This window comes from Tenrec ecaudatus, chromosome 14 (assembly GCF_050624435.1).
Source record: "Tenrec ecaudatus isolate mTenEca1 chromosome 14, mTenEca1.hap1, whole genome shotgun sequence".
NCBI classification, from domain to species: domain Eukaryota; kingdom Metazoa; phylum Chordata; class Mammalia; order Afrosoricida; family Tenrecidae; genus Tenrec; species Tenrec ecaudatus.
This window is the reverse complement of record NC_134543.1, coordinates 60,562,927-60,571,441: the sequence shown is the minus strand read 5'-3', so window position 1 is coordinate 60,571,441 and position 8,515 is coordinate 60,562,927.

Sequence of the window (8,515 nt, the reverse complement as noted above, 5' to 3'; positions counted from 1 at the left end):
GTGCATCCTCTGGTCCAGTGTGAGGTAGAATTGGGATCATGATAGTGTGGGGGGAGGAAGCATTTAAGAACTATAGGAAAGTTGTGTTTCATCGGTGCTGCACTGCACCCTGACTAGCTCGTCACCTCCCCATGACCCTTCTGTAAGGGGTGTCCAGTTGCCTACAGAAGGGCTTTGGGTCCGCACTCCCCCTCATTCACAATGATAAGATTTTTTTGTTCTTTCATGCCTGATACCTGATCCCTTCGACACCTCGTGATCACGCAGGCTGGTATGCTTCTTCCATGTGGGCTTTGTTGTTTCTGAGATAGATGGCCATTTGTTTACCTAGCAATATATTTTTAACATGTGTGTGTGTGTGTGAAAGAGAGAGAGAATCTTTTCTTTGTTGTTTTTATCCTTTAAAAATGTATAATACATTAGTTCAAGCCCCCCCAAAAAAGTCTCTGCCACAGTTTGCCAATCTGTCCTTTAGATTCCTTTTTTTTAAATCTCAGTTGTAACTCTGAAGTCTTCATTGAGTTGGGTTTTTCCCCCACAGAGTTTTTATCAAACCTTTGTGAAATGCATTCTCGAAACAAGTGTCCTCATTAACCATTGCACATGAGCACTGCCATACATTTGTCTTGCACTGTGTCACATGTTTGCATTAATTCACCCTTGGGGGGTAACCAAAATAACCAAACATTGCCATCTAGTCGAAGCCGACTCGGGGCAATCTTATAGGACAGGAGAGAGCTGCCCTTGTGAGTTTCCAACACTGACTCTAGAGTAGAAAGTCCCATCTTTCCCAAGGAATCACTGGTGGTTTCAAACTGCTGACATTGCAGGTATCAGCACAATGTGTAGACACTACGCCACCAAGGTTCCTGTGACTGTTGTGGGTATTGATCATAAGTTTTGGTTTTCAAAGGTAAAGAACGACCATTACTTAACTATCACTCAACTGCCATCAAGTTTGTGCAGACTCACCACAGCCCTTTATGGCAGGGAACTGCCCCCATAAGTTTCTGAGGCTTACTATTTATGGGACTAAAAGGACCTGTATTTCTATATATAAACATAATTATACTGTGGTATTGGAATATGTGCACACTGTACTGAGGGCATTAGGACAGAGCAAAACTGCTGCCTAGGGGTTCTGAAGCTGTTAGTATTTATCGAAGCTGAAAGCCTTGTATATCATGGAGTGGCTGGTGGGTTCAAACTGCTGGCTTTGTGAATAGCAACCCAACAACCCACTCTACCATAAGGACTACGTAGCAAAAAACAAGGCTCAATGCACCGACAATACCAACTGAACTAATTCAATGAGCTAATGCAGCACTGGAAGCACTCTCTAGTCTGTATCAGGAAATTCGGAAGACAGTTAACTGCCAAACTGACTGAAAGAGATACATTCTTATTCCAAAGAATAGTGACCAAAAATAAGCTGGAAATCACAGAATAATTTCAATATCACATGCAAATAAACTTTTGATAAATATATATTTTAAATGAGTACAGCAATGCATCAATAAGGATTTGCAATGTGTACATATAGATACATTATAATGAAAGGGATAGAGGTCAGTGTACAGACATTTATATGTTAAGTATTAAGATAGCAGACGGACTTTGGACCTCTACTCAAGGCCTCCCTAGACACTTTATTCTAATAACCTGGCATACTTTGATACCCAACTTCCCAACACAATAACCGAAGATAAAATGTGTGCATAAGCAAATGTGAAGAAAGTGGATGGTTCCCGGCTATCAAAAGACACAGTGTCTGGGGTCTTAAAGGCACAAAGTTAAACAAGCAGCCATCTAGCGGAAAACAAGCCCACAAGGAAGAAGCACACCAGCCTTTGTGATCATGAGGTGTCAGCGGAATCAGGCATCAGGTACCAAAAGATCCAAAACAAGTACATTGTTGTGAATGAGACCCAAAGCCCATCTGTAGACAATTGGACATCCCCCCACAGAAGGGTTACAAGGAAGGGACAATTCAACCAAGGTGTAGTATAGCACTGATGAAACACATCATTCCTCTGGTTCCTGAATGTTTTTTTCCCTCCACTACCATGACCCAGTTCTACCTTACCAATCCAGCTAGACGAGTGCACACATTGATACAGATAAGAGCTCTCAACACATGGAATTCAGGACAGATCAAAACCTCAGGAACAGTAGTGGGAGTTGTGATATCATGAAGGTAAGAGGATGAGGGTGGAGAGACCCCATCACAAGGTTGGATATATAGCCAGCCCCCCAGGGGAACAAATAACAGAAATTTGGGTGAAGGGAGACAACAGACTAAGTTATGAAGTAACACCAACAATATATAATTGATTAAAGATTCACGAGGTGTGAAGGGAGGAAATAAAAGCTGATACCAAGGGCTCAAGGAGGAAGGAAATGTGGAAATGTTGATGGCAACATATGTGTAATTGTGTTTAATACAATTGAATGATGGATTGTCATTTTATTTTTAAGAGCCTCCTAATGAAATGAATAATAAAAAATAAGGATTTGCCAGAAAGTCAAACCAGATTTAGGGAACTTAGAATGAGAGATATTATTGATGGTATCAGATAGATCTTGGCTGAAAACAGATGAAACAATAAATGTTTACTTGTGTTTTATTGAGAATGCAGAAGCATTCAAAAGTAAATCATAACTATGGATATCATTGCAAAAATGGGAATTCTAGAACACTGTGTTCATGCAGAATCTGTTCACAGACCAAGAAGGAGTCATTTGAATAGCAGAAGAGGATCCTGCATAACCTAAAACCAGGAAAGGTGTGTTGCATTAGGGTTGTATCCTTTCACCCGGTTTGTTAAATCTCAATACTGAGCAAAGAATCCTTCAAGCTGGACAATAAGAAATATAATGTGGCCTCAGCATTGAAGCAAGACCTAATAACCTGTAATATGTAGGTGACAGATTTTCTTACAGAATACAAAGAAGACTTGAAGCAATTACTGAGGAATGATGAAGATCAAAGACTACAGTCTTCAGTACAGATTACAAGTTAGTATAAAGAATGCAAAAGTCCTCACAACTGGACAAATAGACATCATGATACACAGAAATGATTTCATTTTACTCGGACCCTGTGTTCATCTGGGTTGACTAGAAAAACAATTTCATAGACATTCATATGTGAGAGAACTTTATATACAAGAGCATTTGAATATTGAGAAAACATCCCAGGCCAGTATAGATCATGTCCATAAGTCCAGTTTTGCCTCATATGTCAATACTAAACCATAAATTCTTCTTTAGACTCACAGTCATGCAATGATGCTGAATGCAGGAAGATCACAGGCCAGTGTGTGGAAAGTCTTGTGGATCCAGTGGCAGTGTAAGCATCTACATGGCTCCTCCAGCTCCAGGACTCTAGCATAGCTCCATGTGTCTTGTGACAAGAATGTCTCGCAGGGAGTGAGTGCCCGCATCCAGCAAGCTATTTATTTCCTTAGCACTTCCAAATGAGGTCATCTAACTGACTCTTCACTCTTGAGTCTCAATTTGACAACGGATTATGTCACTACCACAGACCCACTATCAATTCTCATGGAGGCAGCAACCAAGGAATCAAAGGACCTGTGGAATTGGGCAAATCTGTTTCACAAGACTTCTTCAAAGTGTTGAACAAAGTGGACTAATGTGGGCCAACCCATGATATTTTCAACTATCATGTGCATGTGAAAGCTGGGCAATGGAAAAGGAAGACCAAAGAAGACCTGGTGCATTTGAATTCTGGCGTTGGTAAAGGATATTGACAGTAGGTCTGTCTGTTTTCTTTTGTAGTAAGTACACATTCCTTAAATCATGAGACCGCTGTTAGGTCCTGCGAAGTCAGCTCCAACTCACAGTGATACTACGTAGAGCAGACTGGAACATGACCCACTCCTGCACCGGCCTCATCAGTGTTCCGTATCTGAGCCCTTTGTTGCCGCTACTGTGTTAATCCATCTTGTTGAGGGTCTTCTTTTTCACTGACCTCCAACTCTGTCCAGCATGATGTCCTGATTCAGGAGCTGATTCCTCCTGATAACATGTTTGAAGTACACGAGACAAAGTCTCATCCTCCGTTCTAAAGAGAATTCTGCCTGTACTTCTTTCAAGAGAGGTTGATTCATTCTCCGGGCAGTCAGTTCATACTTGACAAACAATAGGACAATAGGATAAACGGGTTTAAGATATTAAATTGTAAGTTTAGCAAAGTGATGTTTTTTAAACGAGCATAGAATTTTTGAAGACAAGTTATGTAAAATGAGGATAGAATGATCTGGTTATATCAAATTATTACCAGTCTTCTATGACTTGGTCACAACCCTTCCTGCTTATGGCTGAAATAATATCTTGGCCCAAGTAGGTGCTAAATAAATTCCTTGAATAAAGTGCCGAATTATATATGCATGCTTTAAGCTTACTCTGAAAAAGATGAATCAATGTTTTCGAAAGTAAAGGCATTGTATATAAAAAATTTACCAGTAACAATAGGACAGTGAATGGAGCCAAGAAAGAATTTAAGTGAGACTGTCAGTTTGGAAACACCCAGGCCAAGATGAACCTATGGCTAACAGATTTCATGGCGTGTGGTAATCTGATAAATTAATAGTGTTTGTCTATACAATGTGTTGAAATATTTGGGAGGTTATATGAGATTTTAATAGGATGAATTTGCTATTCAGTGCTCAGAACTGAAGTCTAGATATTGAAAGTAAACTATAGTAGAAGCCATGGGGAGTAAAAGTGGATCTGAGAGATACGCTAGTGCCGGGATTAACTGACTACATGGCACACTGTGTTAGTCTGTGCAGCCTAGAGAAACAAGCTCATAGACACTTTATATTCAGGAGCAATTGAATATTGAGGAAGCATCCCAGGTCATATGTCCAATACCAATCTATAAATTCCTCTTAAGACTCAAATGAAACACATGCAATTACACTGAATGCAGGAAGATCACAGGCCAGTGGATGGAAAGGCTTGTGGATTCAGTGGCAATAGAGGCATCTCAACACTAGCAGGGGTCTCCATATGGCTCCTTCAGCTCCAGGGCTCTAGCATAGCTCCATGTGTCTTATCAGCAAGCACACCTCGCAGGGAGTAAGCCTGTGCCTTGCTTCCAGCAAGCTATTTTTCTCCTTAGCACCTCCAAATGAAGTCCTCATGCTGTGACCTGATTGACAGACTAAACTCCATCCCTTCACTCTTAAATCACAAATTGTCAATAGATTATGTAACTACTACACACACTTGAAGATTAAAGGAGTCAAAGTAAATGAAGTTTCTAACTCCAGTGACTGGTGGATAGCAATGGAGAACATTGGAAGAGAAGCAGATGGTGGGGAGAAGAGGAATACGATGAGTTTAAGATGCCTTAGAGAGGGACTCACACAATCTCCAAGAGCACTAGAGGTTCCAACTTAGGCTACGAAGCCAGAAGCAATGCTCAAAACAATAGAGTACTTTAAAAATACATGGTAAAAAATAGATTTTTCTATGAACTCTCTGAAGCCCTCTCTGTGAACTGTTCCAGGGAAGCCGCTGATAATGTCGCCTCTGGGCAGACACAACTTGTTTTGCCCAGACTGATAACATGGGCCAGTAGGCAAGGGTAAAAATCACTAAAACCACTGTTTCTGAAAACTGGATGTAGTCTAGATGGTTTCTGGCTCTGTGTTGCTAGATTTTGATTACAAATCTGGGACTAGTGCCTTTGGGTCCACACAATATAGGTAAATTAGCCATAGCCTAACCATGCAAACCAAACCAAATACTGCTGTCAAATCAATGCCGGCTGATGGAAACCCTATAGGTCAGGGTAGAACTGTCCCTCTGAGCTAGACTGGAACTATAGGGGGGAGAAAACCCCACTTTTCTCTTGTAGAGTCGCTGCTCATTTTGAACTGCTGATCTTGTGGTTAGTGGCCCATCATGTAACCACTGTGCCATCGGAACTCCTTCTAACTGCAAAAGAGGCTAGGAAATTAAGACTCAATCATTTTCCGTTTCTGTAGCGAGAGTTTCTTCCTTACAAGGTAGATGGATGATGATGACATGCTCAGCTGCGAACAGAAGTTGACTGCTCAACCCCATTCACTAGCTGCTAAGGGGAAAAGATGAAGCATTCTGTTTCTGTGTGATTTACAGCCTCAAAAGGGCGCTACGAATGAGAACAGACTGGTTTACGAAGGGTTTTTCATGACATGGAGATGTGCCCAATATAAGGGGCTATGCTGTTTTGTGTTTTAAAAGAATAGTAAATTTTATTATAGTTCATCACTTCTTTGGCTTTCCAGCATTGCAGGGTTAAAAACAAAAACGACTGTCATTGAGTCAGTTCTGGCACATAGTGAACCTACAGGACAGGGAAGAACCGCCTCTCTTTGAGCTCCCGAGAGTTCAAGCCTTTATGGGAATAGACAGTCTCATCCTTCTCCATCCAGCAAAGGCACTGGTGGTTAGCTCCTCAGTGCATGTGTCTCACTTTTTCTAATGCTTTCCTGATCCCATTTGTGATATTTCTTATCTTTGTATTGTGGTGTAAGCTTACGCTTCTCAAAAGAATTGTGCCCTGTTTAATACATCTAAACCATTGAATTTTATTGTACATCTTTTTTTAAGTCAGAAATTGCAAAATTGCCATGGGGGTGGGAGAATCACTGCCACTTGATTTAATCCAGGAATGATCCCTGGTGGCATAGTAATTAAGCACTTGGCTGCTAACCCCCAAATTAGCTGTCAGAACCCATCAGATGATCCAGGATGAAAGCTACAGCGGTCTGCTTCCGTAAAGATTTATAGCCTTGAAAACCCTGTGGGCAATTCTACTCTGTGCCACAAGATCCCTATGAGTCAGATTCAATTTGGAGGCAAAGGTTTGGGCTATTGGGAATATAATGTTACTAATTCTTAGCAGAGAATAACAGAAATGTTCACTTGTGTTTCATTGACTCTGAAAAGGCATTACAGACTATGAACAAAATTGAGAACTGAATTCTGGTGTTGGCAAAGAACATTAAAATTATCTTGGATGAACAGAAGAACAAACAAATCTGTCTTGGAAGTATAGCCAGAGTGCTCCTTTGAAGAGAGATTGGCAAGACTGTGTCTCACATACTTCGGACATGCTGTCAGGAGAGCCCAGTCCCTGGAAAAGGACATGACATCATGCTTGGAAAAGTGGGAGGGCACCAAAGAAGGAAGACCCTCAGTGAGAGTGATTTTCTTGGTTTGTGTTTTTGTCTTGCTTATGTGGGGTTGGGAGGTGGTCGGTGGGCATGAGACTGGTTGGCACAGTGTCTGCGATGGCCTCAAATTGTGAGGGGCAGGCAGTGCTTGTTTCTGTTGAACATAGGGATCTCACAGAGTTGAAACTGGCACTGCCATGCCTAATAAAGCATTCTTAAACACCTGAAAATACAGTAGCCCCCTTCCTATACAATAAATCAGTCAAAAGATTCAACAATTAGGGCATCAAGCTCTAACTGCTTGTCTCTGTCTGCTGCTGATCCTCCTCTAATGCGTTCATGGCCCATCTGTACTATTTTTTACCTAAATGGCAGTGTGCATCACGAACAAAATATGCCCTGAGTAAAATAATGGAGTAGATTGAGAGGAAAAAGAACTCAGTGTTTTAAATATGTAAATAATGCAGCAAGGAAGAAAATGAAAGATGGTGATCCAGCTGTCATTTTTGTAACTGGTCTTGAAGTTATATTTAATACTTATGTCTTCTTCCCACCATGTATTCCAAGTCCTGTTTACTTGCTTTTTTTATATAACACTTTTATTGGCATATAATTTATATATCATACAATTCAATAGTTTAATTGTTCAGTCATATCAAGGAGAATTGTGCAATCATTACCATATCAATTTTAGAAAATTGCCCCCTCATGGTTCAATCGCCTTTAAAATGAGTTGTGTAATGACAGTCAGTTCTAGTGCTCCCTTTGTCTCCCGTCTTCTTTTTATTCCTGAAATCCCCCTTTCCCTCCCTATGCCCACCCCCTGTCCCTGCATCCCCTATCAACCCTTGTGTCAGTTATTATCACTATACATTCATTCCTCCTATACATCACATACTGGGAAACCCAAGAAAAACAATAAAAAAATCGAAATAAGGTAGTAAGGATAAAATAATAATAATATAAAGACCAAGATACAAATAATGAGTAAGAAAGAAAAGACCTCTACCACCATTCAAAAAGCCAGGGAAGAAATTTCTGCCATGGAATAAATAAGAGATGCTTGCACCCAGAACCAATTCTGGTCAGGTCTACAGGGAGGTCAGGCTGGCAAGTATCAAGTTCGATTCAGCATGATCAAGATTACAATGCTCTCTGCCTGATAGTCAGGCTGTTCCAGACTCTCGCCTGTGGCTACAGTGGATCTGCCAGTGGCTCAGTCTGACTAGATACTCTGCAGATGGGTTTTGGGGTCCCACTGTGCCCGGAAGCCTTCTACAAATTGGTTAATAATTTTTGCTCTGAAACTTTCCCTTCGCCAT